This window comes from Equus asinus, chromosome 1 (genome assembly GCF_041296235.1).
Source record: "Equus asinus isolate D_3611 breed Donkey chromosome 1, EquAss-T2T_v2, whole genome shotgun sequence".
NCBI classification, from domain to species: domain Eukaryota; kingdom Metazoa; phylum Chordata; class Mammalia; order Perissodactyla; family Equidae; genus Equus; species Equus asinus.
The window spans coordinates 88583506-88602935 of record NC_091790.1 but is presented as its reverse complement, the minus strand read 5'-3'; the positions used below and the strand labels follow the sequence as shown (position 1 = coordinate 88602935).

The following is a 19430-nucleotide window of genomic DNA, read 5'->3' as shown; positions in this document are numbered from 1 at the left end:
CACGAGTTTGGATCCCCAGTGCAGACATGGGACCACTTGGCAGGCCATTCTATGGCAGACGTCCCACATATAAAGTAGAGGAAGATGGACACAGATGTTAGCTCAAGGCCAGTCTTCCTTAGCAAAAAGAGGATTGGCAGCAGATGTTAGCTCAGGGCTAATCTTCCTCAAAAAAAACAAAACAAAACAAAAGAAGAAGAAATCTCAATGCATGCAAGAGAGTAACACACCGTGCATATGTAACTTACATAGGGAAGGTTTTTAACCAGGAACTATGACTGACTGATTAGCCTAGAATTCATACATAGAGAAAAGAACAAATGAACGTCTGTGGGCAGTCTTTTAAGTGCCTCTTATCTCCTCCAATAAGCAGAAATCTCACGTTGGGGAAGAACCCATTGAACAGAACTAGTGTGAGATGTTTTCACTCACAGGTTCACAGTGACTTAACATATGTGAAGTCACGTGGGCCCAGGAGGCCCACCTCTGTAAGCTGTTGGACCAACTGAGGCAGCAAAGCCATGAGGAAACACTGAAGTTTCACCTGGAAAATACCCAAGATATTCTCCAGAACATGAAATACTGGTAGGCAGACCAGATTCAAAAAGACAGAAGGGGATGGCCTGAAATCCATAATTAACGTCAGATGAAGCCTGCTTAGGAGCCCAGGGGTGTGCCCAGGAAGTTCAAGATGAAAATCTTGCCTCTAACTTTGGAGAATGTTGTGGACTTTGCTGCTCTGTTCTCAGCCAACTCAGGAGGTTCCAGGGAGAATTTTGATCTGAATAACTTATGGAGGGAGGTTTCAAGGTCATGTAATTTAAACAAGTGCAGTCAAAGAGATGGCTGTAAGTGAGGAAAGCAGGGCTCCTGGAGTGGTGAGAGTCACTAGGCCAGATGGGAGAGATGGGGGGCTGGGGAGGGTGTGGGTACACCAACGATGCACTCCTCGGGTCCCCAAGATGCCAGATGTCTGGGAAGCAGCTGCCACCATGGCCTTTACTGCTGCAGCCACCGCCAGTGCCATTTTCCCAACCACCAAGAACACCACCACAGTAGGCTGGACAGGGAAGTAAGAAGTAGGTTCCAAATTCACCACTGTGGTCTCAAATCTGGACGTGGGAATGTTGGGATTAGGTCTGATAGGAGTCGTTGGGCAAGAGGAATTATCCTGAGGCAGGGGCATGAAGATCCCTGAGCTCCTCTCCAAGTGTCATTTGTTGTATTTGCCTCTGTTGAGCTGAGGTGGATCCCTGCCCCAGAGGTGACCAGAGTCAGCCCACTCCACATGCCACACCACAGGGGGCGCCACCCCACCCAATGCATCCCAGGAGGCTGTGGGACACCACCCCCGCTGCTGGTGCCCTTGCACCGGCTGCTGCCAAGTTCATCATCCTCCCTCAGGAGCCCGGCCTGGGCTGGAAGGAGCCAGAATGTGGAGGGGCTGAGACACAGTTTGGGCACACTAGCTGCCTGGCAGCCTCCTGCTCCAACCAGGCTGATGACAACTGCCAGGGTACTTTCAGGTCTCAGGGCCCTTTTCCCCATCGTAGACCCCAGACAGAGACTCATCCCAGGAAGCTGGAATGGCTGGCCTCCTTAAGACAAAGCAGGCTCCTCCAGAGGATACACCTCTCCCCGTGCCCTGCCACAGTGCACCCAGGGAGATGGCCAGGGGAAGGCCTGCCTTGGCCCTTAGTCATGGATTTCTCTCAAGAGTAGATCTCTGGGCAGCAGGAGGGCATGGCTTTAGTGACTCCAGAGTGAAGGGAGGTGCCTGCCCCTGGAAGGGCAGGCCTGCCAATTTCCCCACTATTTCCGCAGGGGGCGTGGCATGCCTAGTGTGGCCAAACTCCTTTGGCTAGCATTGTGAGCCCTGTTGACTTGTCAAACATTTACTGCTCCCTGTGTTGAAAAGTTCCTTCCTGATGGGAGGCCTTGTTCTGTCAAACAATAAAGGAGGCCCCGGATGATCAGCATGCAGGAGGGATAGCCTTGCCCTGCCCCCTGGCTCCTGATGGGCAAAGAGGGGCAGAAAGCTATTTTCAAAGGATGGGAGTGGGACCTGAGCAGAAGGGGAGAAGGGGATGTGAGACACAGTTGTAGAAGTTGGGAATCCCAGTTCACCAGCAGCTGCACCCAGCCACCACCAGTGGGCTCCCCTACACTTTCAGTGCCACAAGGACCTGTCCCTCAGCAAGCCCAAGGGCCTTTCTGAGGCCAGTCACCTTTGCTGTGCATGCGTAGATAGAAAGGAGGGTTTTCCCTCCATGGAGTGGCGCTTCCAGAGTGCTAACAGTCAATAAGACCCATGGGATTTGTCAGTCAGTTGGGGAGGGGCGGGTGCACCCACCATCCTCTCTTCATTTTCCTGAGATCCTAGATCTGGTGAGAGTCACTTGAGGTTTCCATGAAATTAGTGGAGTTCTCACTGTGTTGTAGGGGATCTTGTTGAGGTAATGGCTGGCCTCTGTGATATCAGGTCTTGGTGAGGTCAGAGGGGGGTCTCTATAATGTCACTAGAGGTTTCTTGGAGGTCATGGGAGTTCTTTGTGTGTTCAGGGAGTTCTCTGTGAAATCAGGAGACCTCACTTTGAGGGAAGAGGGGTTCACTATGAGGTCAGTGGAGGTCTCTGGGTGGTCAGACAAGTCTCTGTGTGGGCATGGGATGTCTCTGTGTGGTCAAGGGGAGTGTCTAAAGTGTCAGGGGATGACTCTGTTAGGTCAGCTGAGATCTCTGTCTGTCAGTGAGGGCAGAAGGGGTCTCTATGAGGTCAGAGGTGGTCTCTGTGAGGTCACGGTGTTACCAAAATCAAAGTGGGTTGAATCCTTGCGAGTTAAGTTGGCATGAGCACACTAAAGCTATTTGGGGACATAAACCTTCCCTCGTTTGTTTGTCTTCCAGCCCTTGACTATTGGGGGCAACTGAGAATGCTGTGTAGTAGCTTCCCTCACTTCATCTGTAGTAAGTTCACAGAAGGTGTCAGTTCACACAAGGGCAGTGTGGAAATTAATGGTAACTAGAGAAGCTCTCCTGATGGAGCGGCCATTTTTGCAGCTGCAGCTGCCACGTTATGTCCTTTGAAGGGCTTTGCCATGGATCCCAGCTACTTTCTGGGGGACCTGTACCACTTCTAACAGTTTAAGCATCTCTGGCCCATGTTTAACGTCCATGATTCACTCTGGAGACCTCTGTGGCTGGAGGTCACTTCTGGGCAAGCATGGCTTAAAGACCCATTGGAATCAAGGAAAAGGGCAGCAGAGTTTAAGATATGACAGGATATTAAAGAAATCTGAAGGGTCTCTGGCATCATATCTTGATACTGAAGTATTCTATTTTGGGATAGCCAGAGGCCTCATCAGTCACTGGTAGACTAGAGAATTGATGTAGGAGTCCAAACCCTCATAGGTAGGTCCATAGCCAATTTTTTTGCTTTCTTGATTAACAGGCAGATGGCAGCTACTGCTCTGAAGCTTGGGGGCTACACTTTAACCACGGTGTCCAGCTTGCCCCACTCAAAAGCGTCCGTTTATGGTCGCCGTAGTTTATCAGAGAAGCTGATAGCCCTGCATCCGATGTAAAGAATCCAAGGAAGAAAAAACAGAGCCATCCCTTTAGACACATCATATCCCTTACAGGTCAAGAAGCTGAACATACTTAGCTCACATCTGACTCTATCCTCCTGGGGATAGAATCACACCCTGCAGGATTACCCTTCTCCCCGCCCCCATTTTCGATGCCAATTGCAAGTTCGGGTCGTGACCTGTGCTCCTGACAAAGCGGCCGCGAGACCGCAGGTTCCCACCACCCCCTCCCTGGGTTTGAGGGCTCTGATAGAGCGGCTCACACAACTCGGGAGAACCTCTCCCTTCTGAACAGCCACAGGGAAGAGGTGCATAGAGCAAAACATGTGTGGCAGGGAGGAGGAGCTCCCGGGGCCTCTCTGGGTGTGCCACTCTCCCCGAACCTCCACGTGTTCGCCAACGCGGCAGCTGTCTGAGCACCGTCCTTTCGCAGTCTGACGGAGACTCCATCGCCTGGGCATAGTCGATTACGGTCATTGGCCGTCGGCTACTCAGCGTGACCTTCAGCCCCTCTTGCCCCCGCCCCCACCCCAGGGCTGGGGGTGGGGATGGGGACGGGGACAGGCCTGAAACTTCCAAGGCCCGAATCGAATCGCACAGTTGGTTTCCCCGGCACCCAGCCCCCACCCTTAGGGCTTCTCCAACACTCACCTCGTTAACACCAGTTCAGGTGGCGTTGAAAGGGGCTTGTTAGGAATAACACCAGACAAACCACTTCGCCTTTCTGGCTCTGGACTCGTTTCAGGAACTGAGCCCTAAAGTAATTCTCCTAACCAAAGATGCGCCATGTGGCTCTCGTATGGGCAATCACAGGACTTTTAGGCACTCGGTGCCAGAAACCAAGGGAAGACATTTACTGTTATAGCCCCAGGAGCGCACAGCATTGAGAGCACTAAGGTCACGGGCAAAGCTAGATTCCCCTGTTCTGAAAACTTACTGATTCCGGGAAAGCTTCCTCTTTATGGCTTCTGGCTTCAAGGGGCATATGTTTTACCCGGGGCCAGCCACCTACCTGCTTCCGTTTTACCTTTCCTGGCGTGGCACCAGCTGCTCACTCCACCTGTCCTTGGGCCCATAGTTCCGAGTTAGCCCTGCTTGAATCACGTAGGGGAATCTCTCGCTTCTCAGGGGCTGCTGTATCCTGCAAGAGGGCCATCAGCTCACCTCCCCCACTTTTTGGCGCTTGGAGCTCGGTTTTCTCCTGTTCCCGGCCTGTGGAGGCCCCTAACTCACAGCGCATGTCCCTCCCTAGAAGGGGGTGGGGAACGGGGCATTCTGGTACACACAGTGAGGAATCCTTCAGCAGTCTGGACCCTGTTTCACAGGTCCAGGGCTCCAGACGTCTTCCGGTCTCTCCCTTTCCTGAGACCTCCTTCAGTTCACACTTTCCTTCAGAAAGGTTTCCCTTGTGGGCATTCCACACCAAGAACACGGCTCCACTAGGGAGCAAAGATTCAGCCTGCTCTCCTCCTTCCTGCCGAGGTCACCGGGGCCTCCCGGAGCCAACCGGGGGAGGGGGCTGTCCCTCAGCCCCATCACGTCTCATCTGTGGTCAAGGGAAACTGCCACGGCTCGGTCTTCTTCGATCCCTTCCCTCCCTGGGGACGGTTCGGACAATCCTGCCACCAACGCCCTTCCTCTTGGCAGTCCGCACACCGATTAGCCCCCGACATTGTGGGTGGCCTCCTGGCCCCTCGGTGGGGGCCGGGGTTACTCACCCATGGCATATGCCCCCTCTCCCTCAGGATACCTTGAGGAGACTGGCGGGCCACAGCGAGCAGGGCGGCCTGCCTTTTCATCATCTTGTCTTCCTTTGCATCCTCAGCTTCAAGTCGGTTATGGAGCACCCTCCGTGCAGCCACTCGTAGCTGTGCGGGACTGGTAGCAGGACGGATCGCCAACTTTTGGAGTTTCCCACGGGTGTCTGGAGCACTTCTGAGATCTGAAACACGGATTCGGGATCACTGTACTGCCCCGGGCCTCCAGGTCCCAGTTTGTGTATCGCCTGAGGCAGTCCTGCGGCCTCTGGAACAAAGTGTGTGGGTGTGGTGGGGTGGGGGTGGGGGGGTGGGCGCGGGGCGGGGAGGGGCGGCTCGGCTTTCCCCAGGGCCCTATTGGACCTGTCTGAATTTAGGCCATTTAATGGGTGGCCGGCTTACTCTTTTCATGGCTTTCAGAAGCAGACCCCGACAATATCCTCCCTTTCCTCCATCCCCAGGATCATTGGGATTCCACCCTGCCTCGCTCTCTGGCACAGCCTGTCCACCAGGCCTGCGGATGTCCGATCCTGGGTCATCTGCCTTACCCGCTTGTTCCCTGGCTTCGAACGGAACGGATGACTTTGCCTCAGGCATGCTAACCTTCTCCTCCAGAAGCCCACAATTCGTATGGGGTGAGAATTCATATGGAGTAAGTATAATAATATTGCTCATAATGTTATTTTTATTATTAATAGCTAACAATTATATAGTGCTTCCTATATTCCAAGCAATATTCTAAGTGCTTTCTCAATGTTAACTCTTTGAATCCTTGCAATTCCCCCATGAGGTAGGTATTATTTCTTTCAAATGAGGAAACTGAGGCACCAGAGAGAAGCTAAAACCAATATGTAACTGATAAATGAAGTCCTCGATAAGGCTGAGTAAATGCAGGCTCTTTGTGTTCGGAGTCTTGGCTCTTGATACTCTATACCTGTTCTCCTGCAAGTCCTATGAAACTCAGAAGCTTGTACCGTGGTGGTGAGGCACAGGGGCTTTAAGCACACTGCTGAGTTCCAGAGCTGACTCCACCCTTGGCTTGGTAGTGAAAACAGTCCTGGATTTGAGAAGCTCAGTATCTACTGCCCTCTCCTCTAGGACCCAGTAGAGGTGGGGGATACAGATGCAAATGTTGGGAGACTTTTAAGTTCTAGGGGCAGGTTGTATCCAAAGAAGCTGAGGGCCTGCAGGTAACTTCTCCTCGCCAGTTTAGCACCTCCCCTACCCCTTCAGCCCCCATCCATGCAGAAAGGCAGCATGAGCCTGGAATCACTCAGGCCTAGATGGAAATCCTGGCTCTGAAATGCACTGGCTTTGGGTAACAACTTAGGCTTCATGATCAAGAAGGTAAAATCAGAGGAAGATGGTGCTGTTGAGTGAGCATCCCAGCAGCTGAGTTAAACGGTAACCAAAATGACTGCCTGACTCAGGGGCATAAGGCTTTAATGCACACACACTTCACATGTCCCAGGCACAGGCTAGACATTCTACACGGCTCCTCCCTTTTCATACTCCCAATAGCCCCAGGAGTTGTGTTGTTCTATACCCACTTCACAGGTGAATAAGCTGAGGTTCAGAGACCTTAAGTAAGTTGTACCAAAAGTTGGGCTTCTTTGAATCCTTGTTACCATTATGGGCTTAACTGTATCCTCCCAAAATTCATATGTTGAAGACCTAACACTTAGCACCTCGGAAGGTGATTGTATTTGGAGACAAGGACTTTAAAGTGGTGATTAAGTTACATGAGGCCATTAAGGTGGAGCCCTAATCCTGTCTGACTGGGGTTCTTGTAAGAGGAGGAAATTTGGAATCACAGGGAGACATCAGGAATGCGCTCACACAGAGGGAAGAACATGTTAGCACAGTGAGAAAGTGGCCATCCACAGGTCCCCTACTATCAGCACATAATCAGGAAGGGCAAAGAGGTTTTCTGGTGCCATTTTGTCCCGAGGCTTTATCTCATATTTCGTAACTCCTAGCAGCTCTGAAAAATAAATGTTATGAATGTGGAAATATCAATGGATCTGGGACTTTGTTCTTGCATTATTGTCATTTCTCAGAGGATCAGAAGATGTCATAGGCATAAGCCTGTCTCTCCTAAGAAGGCCTGGAAAGAAATTACAGAAAGTGTAGAAGGCAGGAGCTACTTCTACTATAGCTCATTTCCAGATTCGGGCTAATATCAGATCTTCATTGGATTATTAATGTTTCTTGAGAGTGCAGCTTCATCAAATTTCTCTTCCCTGCCTGGGCCTTCAGCAGCTGATACGGTCATCAGCTGTCTAGCTTGTGGCCCTGCATACCTATGCCTTACCTATTCATATGTCCAAAGTGACATGAAGCTCAGGACGCCATATTTTCTGATTTATGGTATCATTTTTGGAAAAGTTTTATGAGGTATAAACAAAGCAAACTAGTTAAAAATCTAACAATCCTTTTTATTTGAAGAGAATAAGATTATATGCCATTAGAACTCCTCTGCAAAACCCAGGACATATATCTCACAACTTGCTTGACATTTTTTTTTAAAGATTTAATTTTTTCCTTTTTCTCCCCAAAGCCCCCCGGTACATAGTTGTATATTCTCAGTTGTGGGTCCTTCCAGTTGTGGCATGTGGGATGCTGACTCAATGTGGCTGGATAAGCGGCGCCATGTCCGCACCCAGGATCCAAACTGATGAAACACTGGGCCACTTGCAGCAGAGCACGCTAACCTAACCACTCAGCCACGGGGCTGGCCCCCTTGCTTGACTTTTGATAGGTAAGAAGGAGATAGAAATTCTTACCAGTGGCTATCTGGTTGCTAGAAACAGAAACTGCCTTTTGTTAACATAAGCAAAAGCAATATCTTTAAAGGCTATGGAATGACATATAAAATTGAGGGAAAATAGAACTTCAGGAAGAACCAGAACCAAAAAATAATGAGAGATACAGAGACAGAGATAGAGAGTGGGGGGGAAGGGAAGAAGGGAGGGAAGGATGGGTGGAGAAAGTGATAGAGTTAATTGAACAAGGTGGCCACAGCATAGGCTAAGGGAGGGGATGGGAGATTGACAGTAGTCCGTGATCCCAGAGAAGAATGTATTTATATACAAATGGAGGAAGGATACTGGACAAGCAAGTATAAGTGATTTTCACTAACAAAGCATTCCTAAATTACTCATAAGCATTACGTGACTCCCTGATTGTCACATGCACAAGTATTGCTCCATGAAATTCCTGCTTGGGGACTTCACCAAATGTCATCTATTTACACTCAACACCCATTTCCATCTCCTTGTACATTCTTTCTTGTGTTGCAGTACTTCCCATACTTGAGAGGGCTAAAAAGAACGTTTCCAAAACTCCCTTGATGCCACGGTTCCAGAATTGATTTAAGTTCCATCAATGTAATGCAGTTGCATGAGATTTGAAAGGCAGAAGGGGTAGTGAAGGGCAGCAGGGACATTTCGTATATTTATTTTCCGGCATTAGTAGGAACTCCAGGCCCTGGCAGGCATCAGTTTTTCCAGTGGCCAAAAGGCACTTTGCACTGCCTAGTCACCAACCTCATGGTCAGGGGCACGGAGACATCAGCCAGAATTTCCTGCAGTTCCCCCATCTCTGGACTACATCTGCTGAGGCCTGACCCTGAGCCTGAGCCTAGCAGCAGACACCAAACTCCATTCTACTAGCCCTTGCAATAATTCTGTGGATGTCTAATTTCCTATAGTAAAGCCCTTTCTAGTGGAGATACTTAAAGTAGTTTCTGTTTCCTGCATGCACCCTGAATGATACAAGTATCAAAAAGCTCCTTCAGTATCAATTTAATTTCCAGCTTTATTGCACCTTCTTTCAGTGCAATGATATGGTTCACCCATCTTATGGCTCCTTTCCTTGCACAGATGACAGAGTTTTCTTGAGTAATTGAGCAGAGCTTCCTCTGACTTTCCTACAGGTGAGTTGAGTTATTTTGTTCCTTGAGATCACTCCCATTTCCCAGAACTATTGTTGACTATGCTGCTTAGCTTCAGTGGTTCCTTTGTTGTGTTTCATCTCATTACTCCCAGAAATGTAGATGCCTCACCAGTGAAGAAAGACTAGGAGTGATGATTGCCTTGATGGCTGTTCTTTTAGGCCAGTTGGATCATAAAAGGCATACTTCTCCAAATATTATTATATCATGAAGCATTCTCTGGTGATAGCCCTTTGATAGGTACACTTATGGAAGAAGTTAGAGTTGGTATTATGCATTAGAATTTCAGTCACATAGTCCCTTGGATCTAGGAATCCCAAAGCTAGGGACTTATGTTACTGATATCTCACAAAAAATCCTCTCAGATTTACATATAAGTTTAGTGCAGGAATTTTTTTTGGTAAGTGTTTTTAAAAATGAAAACAGCAAAACGATCATTCAGGGACCATTTAATTGAATTACAGTATATTCAATTGATAAAAGTATTCAGCTGTAAAATAACATGGTTGGCCCAATACAGGAACATTTCCAAGATGTAATATTAAGTGAAATGATAAGGATGAATTGCACAAAATATTTAGCATTTAGCAAGTTTTAAGTATGACAGGTGAAAAAATATGCATTGGTGTCAACTACACATCAACTGTTCACTAATTCCCCTTGGGATCAAAATACTAGGTTCTGAGGGTTTAGAGTGGGGGGGTGGTATATCATTTTGTGTTTCAGTAGAGAAAGAGAAACATTACCAGGTATTTCAAACAGAGGGAATTTACAACAGGGGATTGTGGGTTGGTTATGCCAGGATTGGACGACTGAGAATGAGGGTATTCATTTCCTAAGGCTGCTGTAGCAAATTACCACAAACTTGGAGACTTAAAATAATAAGCATGAATGAAAAAAGAGAATGAAATATACAAAAAGAAGTGTATATGAGACATATAGGAAATGCTGACAATACTCAGTACACATGTAATCAACGTTTCAGAAGGACAGGAGGAAGAGAACGGAGCTAAAGCAATATCTGAAACAATTATGGCTGAGAAATTTCCAAAAGTGATAGAAGACTTCAAGCCACAGATCCAAGAAATGCTATGGATTCCCATGAAGACAAATACAAAACATTTAGAGCCCACCAAACATGGTATGGTCTAAGGTCTAAAGGGGTATTTCACAATAAGGAAGTGTGGGCCCAACTTTGCATCTCTTCATTGTGGGGCCTGTGAGTGAGGGAGAGGAAGAAGCAGCAATCATGGAGCAGGGCTATAGCATGGCTGCTGATGGGGGATAATTAGGAGGGAATGAAGGTAGCCTCAGAGGCTCATTGATCCCCTCAAACATTGCTTGAAGACCTGTAACTCAAGATTTGACAGAAAAATGGCTAAGAGTTTGCCTTCCCTTTTATCAAGGAAAAAAAATAGCTATAGTAATTCTTACTTACAACTACTTATACAAAGGGACAGAAAACCCAACTCAGTGGGTATAGACCATGAAGAGTTTTTCTTTTATGTAAGTGCAAAGTCTGGCAGCAGCAAGCCTTACAGGTGTGGGTTGATCTAACCATTCAGGTGTCAAAATCAAGGATCTGCTTTCATTCTGGCTCTCTGTTCTGCTTTACTTGGTGTTGGCATAATCTCTAGGCTCTACGTGGTAGTCCTCCAACTTCTCCAGGTGGGCACTCCTCTGAAATAGCAAAATAGCCATGGCAGCTATGTCATCATATCTGTACAGCTCCCTCTTTTGGTAGGTCCTTCTAGGAAGGAGAGAACATTACTAGCTAAGAAATTATAGCAGATATCTCCTCTCACCTGAGGCTCAGATTGAGTCTTATGCCCATCTTTGAACCAAGATCGTGATTGAGATACCACGTTAGTCTTCAACTAAGCAGAGACCAGGTTTAGAGTTGGAATTGGGGGTTAATACTACCAAACCACAGCACTGGGATGGGGGAGGAGTGGTCTCCACAAAGCAAAATATAGTTGCTAACAGTAGAAGTGGGTAATCACCAGAGGAGGAACAAATGCTGAAAGCCAAAAAAAAAAAAAAAAAAAAAATTAACTCAAATCACATGGCATGACACTTGACCCACTTCTCTTCCCTTTTCCTCCTGGGTTAGCTCGGCTCTGTTCTCAACTGTTGCTTGAATGCACCAAACACCACGCCCTTGAGGCCTTTGCTCTCCCCAGAGCTTTATCCTGGAATGCTCTTTCCTCAGACATTTGCTTGGCTTTCTCCCTTGTTTTTCTATTCACGGCTCTATTTAAATGTCACTTCAGAGAGGCCTTTGGTGAATTCCCTATCAAAAATAGCAACTGCATTTCTATCTACCCCCATAATTGGCTTTGGTTGTGTTTATAGCATTTATCACTATTTGACATTATTTTATGTCTCTCTTTGTCCTCACCACTGGAACGCACTCTCCCTGAGAAGATTCTCTCTTGCTCATTGTTGTATCGTGGTGCCTAAAACAGTGCCCAGCATGTAGTAAACATTAAACAAATGTTTGTTGAATGAATGAATGCGTTAGAATCCAAGACCTAACCCCACTTCTGTAATCTTAAGCAGGGAACTGAAGCCTTTATTGCCTCTGTTACCTTATCTGTCAAATGGAGATGCTTTCTACCACAGAGCATTATTCTTCAAGTAAGAAAATGCGTGGGAAATGTCTGGCATGTACAGATCTTTGATATATATTATTCTCACAAACATATATATTGATGTATATATATATATATATATATATTCTCACAAAGCTTCATTCAGTGGACCCAATGAGGCCAGAATCCTTTATTTAAATCAGTTGTTATCGACCCTGGTGTCACTTTAGGATTACCGAGGGAATTCTTCACAGGTGCTGAGCTTGGTTCTCACCCTGAGTCTCTTATTTAATTGGCCTGGTGTGACGCCCAATCATTGGCAATTTTTAAAGCTCCCCAGCGGGGTCTAATATGCAGCCAGTGCTCAAGACCACTAGTTTCTAGTCATTGGTGGGCTGATGGCAGGGCTGGATGTGTAACCATCAGACTCATGGAAGCATTGTAAAACCTGGCCCTTCCAACACCTGGAAATCTCTAGAAGCCAGCTTGGCTTATTTTCTCCAGTACAAACCTTCAACTGGCAGACTACACAGATGATTCTTCCCACTGTGTTAGAAAGAAAAAACATCAGCCCTGCCTCAGATTTCTCAAATGATTTTTACATGTGCAAACCATGACCTGTTTCCACGCTTGTAGATGTTAGGGGGGAGAAAGGGAAGCTTAAAGGAGACCAGGGAGACTAGTGTGTATTTTCTTCTAAAGAAACTTTTAAAAGTGCAGAGAAACTGGCCTGGGACAGGGTCTAGGATCTAGATCTTATACTAACAGGGATGATGCATGTGAACAGTGCCCAGGACAATTCCTGGCCCATCGTAATTAGTGTTCAATTAAGCAAACTAGACTTGCCTAAGGTGTTATGATAATAATGACACAACAAACAATGAATCCTTTTTTTGAGCATCTTCCCTGTGTTAAGTATTTTAGGTAGGTAATTTTTTATCTCTACAACATTACGGTAAATCACTGGTTTTCTCCCCTTTCACAACTGGCAAAATTAGGATCTGAAAGCTTGCAGCTGGGAGAGGGAAGACTCAAGATTAGCATTCAGGGCTGACACCAAAGTTCATCTTCCTGCCTGTATACTCTATACTGTTTCTAGAATCCCCTTAACTCTCAAACTCTATGACTTGGAGCAACTTGGACCTTTTTCACCTGCAGTAAACAGAAAGCTTTTCCTTCACTTAAAATAATGTAAATAGTGATAAATGCTAGGAATACAACCGAAGCCAATTGTGGGGGTACTGGGTTAGAGATGCTGTTCAAACCTCATCCCATTCAGACCCTCTGACTATTGATAGGAGAGGGAAAGTGGAAGAGAGAGGTTTTGCCTGATCTTTGAGGCATACACCTGTGTGGAGAGAGGGGGCAGAAATGCCTGGTTTTCTGTTAAGAGGTAGGGCCATGGGAGGAAGCTGCTGCCCACTCCTCAAACTGTGCAAGTCCTCCTGATTCAGGGCAGTTCTACAGGCTCTTGTCTCTGCTTATCTGGAACTCTCTGCTCCTTGTGAACACCCACCATCACCTTTGCCTAGAAATTCCTATTCACCCTTTGGATCCACAGTTTAAGTGTCACTTCCTCCAAGAAGCCTCCTCTGGTTCTCCACCACTCCCACCCCTACCCTAAAACAAAATATTTTCACATCTTCTTTTGTTGTGTTTATGGTAGTTTGTAATTAAATAATAATTTTGAGTAATTGTTTAGCGCCTACCTCCCCTTTGTCAGCTCCATCAGGGCAGGAACCAGATCTTTCTGATCTACCTCCATATCCCCGTCGCCTAACACAGTGCCAAACACATAGAAGGGCCTCAACATTTTATTTGCCTGGCTGTAAGTGTTACAATGAAGAGACCAAACTTAACCCTTCCATTTTTTCTATCTTTCTCAGGAAACAGAGGAAAGGGAACCTCTGCCACTCCAGTGCAGCCTGACATTCCTGAGATGACTCAAGACACAACTAAACAAATGGTATGCACCTGGGTATGTGGAGCTTGAGGAAGAGCTTCACTCATCTTTCACCTTCTATTCTCTGATGCTGGGTAGGGTCCTCCTTTCTGGTTTTTTTTTTTTTTGGTGTTGTTCATTTATTTTTTTAATGATTGGCCCTGAGCTAATATCTGTTACCAATTTTTTGTTCTTCTTCTCTCAAAATTCCCCTAGTACATGGTTTTATATTCTAGTTGTAGGTCCTTCTGCTTCTGCTATGTGGATGCTGCTTCAGCATGGCTTGTTGAGATCCATTCCCAGGATCTGAACTGGTGAAGCCCTGGGCTGCTGAAGCAGAGCATGTGAACTTAACCATTCGGCCACGGGGCTAACCCCCCCCTTCTTGGTTTTTGCTTTCCACCCACCACCGTGATGTCAGACTCTCTTTGACTTTGAGAATCTCCTCTGGCAGAGAAGGGAGGTAGAAACCTCTTCAAGTGTGGGGTGGTTCCTGCCTTAGCTGATATCGCTGCAGAAACCTCTCTCCACAACCTGGTCATGGGCTTGGCACCTGCCGCAAGAAATTGGACCTGTAGCATGTGCAATGGTTCTGAAGCCTGTGACCAATCCTCCCACTGCCATCAAAATAAAGGGTGGTTCTGAGACCTATTTCAACATTTTTTTTTAAAGATTTTATTTTTTTCCTTTTTCTCCCCAAAGCCCCCCGGTACATAGTTGTATATTTTACTTGTGAGTCCTTCTAGATGTGGCATGTGGGATGCTGCCTCAGCAAGGTTTGATGAGCAGTGCCATGTCCGCACCCAGGATTCAAACCAACGAAACACTGGGCCACCTGCAGTGGAGCGCACGAACTTAACCACTTGGCCACAGGGCCAGCCCCCTATTTCAACATCTTAAATTCAGCTTCCAGAGACTGAGGGTGACCTTTTCCCCAGACACCACATTTTAAAATGTAATGGGCTCTTTGATTTTGCAAACAAAATCTTGCAAGCAGTTAAATTACATTTTTAATATTCCCAGCACTTAGCCAGGAAAAGATGCAGACAGAATTGAAAAGCATCCTGAGGTTTTCTGTCGTTGTTTTTATTTAAATGCCCAGATTAGACCATAATTCATCTCAAAATGGCAGGAGGCCTCTTCATGCACTTCACACTTCAAAATGTCTTAGAAAATCATGTCAATTTTGGCAAGCCTCTTGCCATGCCAGAAACAACAGCAGATGCTTTTCTCCTTGAGTATCATCTATTGTGAATCAGATTATTAAAAAATACACCTTGCTCTTTTATTTTGCCTCTGTTTTGAGGATTTTATGGCATCTCTGCAGTAATTGATTTGTGTCACATTCCTGCATAAGTAGCATTCATTGTCCCACTTTTTAGAAGGGGGAATTGAAGCAGAGGTGTGGTAAACCAACTTTCTTATGATCCCGGAGAAACTCACTCATTCATTCACTTGTTCATTCAGTAACCATGTCTTGAGAACCAGCTATGCCCTGGTCACTAACCAGACCTTGAGGATACATAAACGACTATCTCACAGGCCAGTCTCCAGATCTCTGGTAGAAGAGAGAGTCAATAAATGATTACAACATTCCACGATAAGTGCTGAGGTGGATAAAGGGGCCACAAAGAATCGCCCCTCAGCCAGCTTGTCTGTAAGAGAAGGCTTCCCACAAGAAGTGAAATATGAGTCAAATCTTGAAGGATGAGTAGGACCCCAACCATCCAAGGCCTGAGTGGCAAGAAGGGCTTTTACAGCAGAGGGAGCAGCATGCACAAGGCACAAAACAGCTTCGTGTTTTCTGGTTTTAGGTGGTTGGAGAAAAAGATGTATATGTGGGATTGAAAGAAGATAGGCAAGAACGAGAACGAGAACAGTCTTACATGCCAATCACGGGACGTGGACTTCCTCCTGACACAGTGGGACGAAAACAGTATAGAGTGTGTTAGTTAGTACTCACTCACTTACTTAGTTCAGCCTAATTCAGGTTCATACAAATTCCCCCTTTCCCTGTCTTTAGTGGTCAAAGAGAGTGTTGATCTATCTGAAGAAATATAAAATTATTAAAATCACTTTTTCAGATCCAAGGACCTCTTTGAACTGTCTAAAGTCATCCTGCATGCAAATGTGCATTTGCCTGGGTAGATTATCTAAAGCCTTCGTTGGATTTCTCAAGTGATCTAAAGCTCTAAAAAGTATAAGAATCACTACTCTGTTTATTTTATGAAAACTTTCAGCCTTTCCCAAAGTTGATTTTATCCAAGTAGAATTCTTTTATATCAATCTCTTAAAATTTACTGGTTGCTTGTTATCCATGTGGGTACCATATCATGTACCATTCTATTATTTCAAACAAAACAATTCTTCACATTTCCCAGCAGCAGGTTAATCCATGTTTGTTAACCAACTAAAACTGGACTTCTAATCTCAATTACCATTCTTTAGACCTATGGGATTTTCATACTTTCTATGTGAGAAGTTTGAGACAAAGGTACTATATTGGAGAAATACAGGTATTTGAATGTTGGGGGAAGCACAGATGATTTTCAAAAGTTAGAGTCATAATTCTATGGTGAGTTAGTTAAGATTATTTGGATTGAAATTAAGAGAAGAAACTCTACTAAATTTATTGGAAGGAGAGAGAAGCGTATTATGCTACCTAAGGTTAGAAATGTAACAAGTAACAGTGAAGTAAAATCAGGGACTTGAACTTCATCATGACGTCCTATATCTTTTCTCTTCTCTCTGCTGTTAGCTTCATTCTCCCTCTCTCTCTCTCTGTCCGTCTCTATCTTTCTGGACAGATCAGCCTTTTCTCATTTCCAGTACACAGTGTGTAAAACCTGTGAGAGTTCCTACCTCTCACACAGAATGATCTCTGTTTGTATATCCCTCTGTCTTCATCTCTCACAAATCGTTCCAAAATCACTGAACAATGAGTGCATTGGTCCCTTTGCATTAGATACCCAGTCCTGCACTGTACACTTAGATATGGCTGTTCTCTCCCTAACCATATGGCTCGGCAGGAGAGAAAATTCCTGGAAAAATGAAGTTGTGAAGATCAAACAATGGATGCCACTCTGTACATGGTAGGTGACAGAATGCCTGTCATGGCTGCCGGGACTAGGTTGTCCATTATTCTAAAAACATCTCTATTTTGCAGTAGACATGAGATTAGGATGCCAAACTGAGCTAGACATAACCTCTACATCTCCTTATAGTTCTGTGTCTACCATTCACTGCCTGATCTCAGTAAGTCACTTCCACTCTCTGGGCCTCGTCTTCCTTAGTTAAATTAACAGGACAGACAGAACTAGAAGTTCTTTATGGTCCATTACAAGGAGCCCATGAGCCTAAGACAATGTCACTATTCTTTCAGTCATACTTTGTCAAGAACCTCAGGCTCATTGTCCAGAGGTTATTCCGTGGAGAAGTTATAAGCAATTCCTGAAGACCCTCCTCCATGAATCCCACTAGTATAGAACGTCAAGAAAAATCTCAACCAGTTACAAAAACCTTTTCTTTGTGAAAATCAGAAATGCAAACTGATTAAAGTCATGATTTCACCCTTCTCTTAAAAACATAGAAAACATTCAACACAGTAATTTACATCCTGGAAGGCTTCACAGATGTAGTCCTATAGCACTCAGGACTTGAAACCCATCCTCCAAGCTTTACAAAGCCAGACATTACAGTAAATCTCGCTAGCTGTATGGCCTCATCTTTGGCCAAGAGACTGGAGAAGATCTAGGTGGTGACTGTGTTGCCAGTGAGATAGTTGTGTTGTTTTGGTAGAAAACTCTAGAAGAGGATCTGCAGCCAGAAAACCCTACTGCTGAGACTTCAGCCTCCAAAGATCCCCCAAGCTCTTTGAAAATCAGGCCAGTCTCACAGCCTTTCCTGAACCCAGTGATGAAGAACGAGTCTGAAGAATCGGAGACATGGATCAAAAGGTTCAGGAAGCTAGAAGATGCCCTATACTTGTGTGATCTGAATAATGCAGGTGAAGTGCGAAGCTTAAAGCTAATAAACTTCTGTTTGTGTTTTAGTCTGAAAGTGGTGATCTCATTTTCTTTCACTTGTTAACAAACACAATATGTATATAACCCACGTGCCTGGCACTGTGCTGGGCGCAGTCAGGGAATACAAAGATGGATCAGATGTGTAACCTCCACCAGGTTGCTTAAAGTTTCTCTGTGTCTCTGGAGGAATCCACTTCACCACCTGGGTCTAACCCACAGTCCAATCTTGCAATTCCCTTGATTGACATTTTCAGCATGCTTGCTAACAGACTGAACTCCAAACTTCTTAGCAAAGCAAAACCTGATCCTTGTCTACCTGACCAGTGTCTTCTCCTTCAGTTGCTATTCTCTCAGCATACCCTATCCTGTCAGAGTCAACAACGTGCCTTCCTCAAATGTGATTTCTCCTGTGGCCATGCCCTCCATCTGTGCTGTCTGCCTCTCCTTTACCTACCTCACCCCCTCCCAACTCCCCGTCTTGTCCAACTGGCTAATTAATGCCTAAACATATTTTACGTTGGAACTCCACTCCACTCCTCTGAGACTCCACAGACAGATCTAGGCCAACCTTTATCTGATCACTTAGAGTTCATTAACATCCAGTATCATATTTGATATATTGTATTTTTTCAATCGAGGGCTTGTTACTATCTCACCAGTAGACTATATTCCCTTTTTATCCCCAGCATCTTGTGCAATTCTGTTCAACACTTTTTTTGAGGCAATAAGTAAATAAATAAATGTACATAAATAACTAAATCCAAGATGGGAGGTGATAAATGCCATTAGGGTGTGCTACGTGGGCATTCAGAGAAAGGAGGTTCCTTCCCATAAGGTGATCAGGAAGTCTCTGGTAATATGGGACTGATCATTAGAGATCAAGCGCAGTTTGTATACAAAGGGATGAAATGGAGCGCCCTCTCTGGCAAAGGTGCAGGTTAGCCAAGCAAAGTTATGTATGAAGCTCAAGGCAAGGAGTTTGCTTTGTATAAAATGTAAGGACTATTAAGAAGAATATCAAACGGTAGAAGATGGGACCAGATCCAGGAGGATCTTAGATGCCAGACCTGGAGATGAAGATTTCATTCAAAGATAGTGAGTAGTAGTGAGGGTTTCTAAGCAGGGGAGTGGTATGATCAAGTTGTACTCCAGAAAGTTGGTGTTTCTGTGCAGAATGAAGGAGAAATTGAAAGCAGGAAAAGGAGGAAGGAGGCTATCGGAGTGTCCAACTGAGAGAGAATGTAATCCAGAACCAGGTCAGAGGCCTGCAGAAGGGAGGAGCACATACAAAAGCACATGGGCTGAAATTGTTGTACTTAATCACACGCTGTGGCTCGTGAAGACTTAGTGTCCCCTATGTGGCTCTGGAAACATGAAACTTGTAGAAACAGAGATAAGAGTGGTTGTTTTCAGGGGACAGGGGGAGATGTTTAAAGGGTACAAACTTTCAGTTTTCAGATGAATAAGTTCTGAGGATCTAGTGTACAGCATGGTGAGGCTAGTTAATGTAGGGGAGGAAGACATTTCCTCTTCCCAAATGTGGGTTCGTCTGGCCGGAGAATGAATTAAATT

General features: G+C 45.6%; 1 long non-coding RNA gene across 7 annotated transcripts; it reads left to right on the top strand.

The window, feature by feature from the left end:
* Positions 1 to 5483: 5483 nt before the first annotated feature.
* On the top strand, positions 5484 to 19296 carry LOC123281607 (uncharacterized). 7 transcript variants are annotated; one of them, XR_011497020.1, is made up of 4 exons: positions 5484 to 5620; positions 5804 to 5994; positions 9227 to 9279; positions 10283 to 15908. It is a non-coding gene; the product is annotated as an uncharacterized lncRNA (long non-coding RNA). The 7 variants fall into 7 exon arrangements; XR_011497039.1 differs by adding an exon at positions 17632 to 19296 and having other exon boundaries at positions 5804 to 13857; XR_011497000.1 differs by having other exon boundaries at positions 9227 to 15908.
* Positions 19297 to 19430: the final 134 nt, after the last annotated feature.